The sequence below is a fragment of the Octopus bimaculoides genome, chromosome 25 (assembly GCF_001194135.2).
Source record: "Octopus bimaculoides isolate UCB-OBI-ISO-001 chromosome 25, ASM119413v2, whole genome shotgun sequence".
Lineage (NCBI taxonomy): Eukaryota > Metazoa > Mollusca > Cephalopoda > Octopoda > Octopodidae > Octopus > Octopus bimaculoides.
Window position 1 is genome coordinate 34,659,031 of NC_069005.1, and position 788 is coordinate 34,659,818.

Below are 788 nucleotides of genomic sequence, written 5' to 3' on the forward strand. Positions count from 1 at the left end.
GTGTGTGTGTGTGTGTGTGTGTGTGTGTGTGTGTGTGTGTGTGTGTGTGTGTGTGTGTGCGTGCGTGGTGAAATTCGAGAGAAATGAGGGGATGTGTGTAATAGGCCTGGTAAATACAGGATTCCAAATTACGCAAGCTAATAAGATACCGCCTAGGAATTACCGCCGAAGCAATAAATAGATACAGAAATAAAATGAAAAATCAAGAAAATTCCATCAGTCAGAGCAGACATTTGACACACAACGTTCAGGGTAGCGTTTGTGAAATTAGTAAATTTCGAATAGTTCATTTTCGCTGGTCGTTTAAAGTCACAGTTTGTTTGTTTGTTTTTTTGTTTTTTTTACGATTGCAAATCTCTAACATATTCTGACATGATAAACATCTGTTGTTCGGTTCGGTCACAGTCACTTCTGAAATAACCACTTGAAATTGATGTTGCTGCACTTGTTTTAGCTTTTGATTTACTGAGTCAGTCGCTGACTTTCTTTCATTAAATCGTAGACAAAATGATTTACTTGGTTTAGTTTCGGTCCTCTGTGTAATGCGTTCAAACCTCGCCCAAGTTAACTTTACTACATTTAAAGTATTAGCAGGACGCTCAGGGAAGGAAAGAATGGTGATTTTACGATTCGAGCAAAGCTCTTCTTCAGAAACAGAGGAAAATCCAATAGAAAAGGAAGACGGAGGGGAAAAATCACCAATGATTCACATGTGATTGATTACATTTTGAAAATGTATATACATACATATATATATATATATATATATATATATATATATATATATA

At 35.7% G+C, this 788-nt stretch overlaps 1 protein-coding gene across 1 annotated transcript in view; it reads left to right on the forward strand.

Moving 5' to 3' along the window:
* The window catches only part of LOC106869082 (uncharacterized), a 20,144-nt gene that overhangs the window by 12,874 nt on the left and 6,482 nt on the right, over positions 1 to 788 (forward strand). The window lies entirely within an intron of this gene.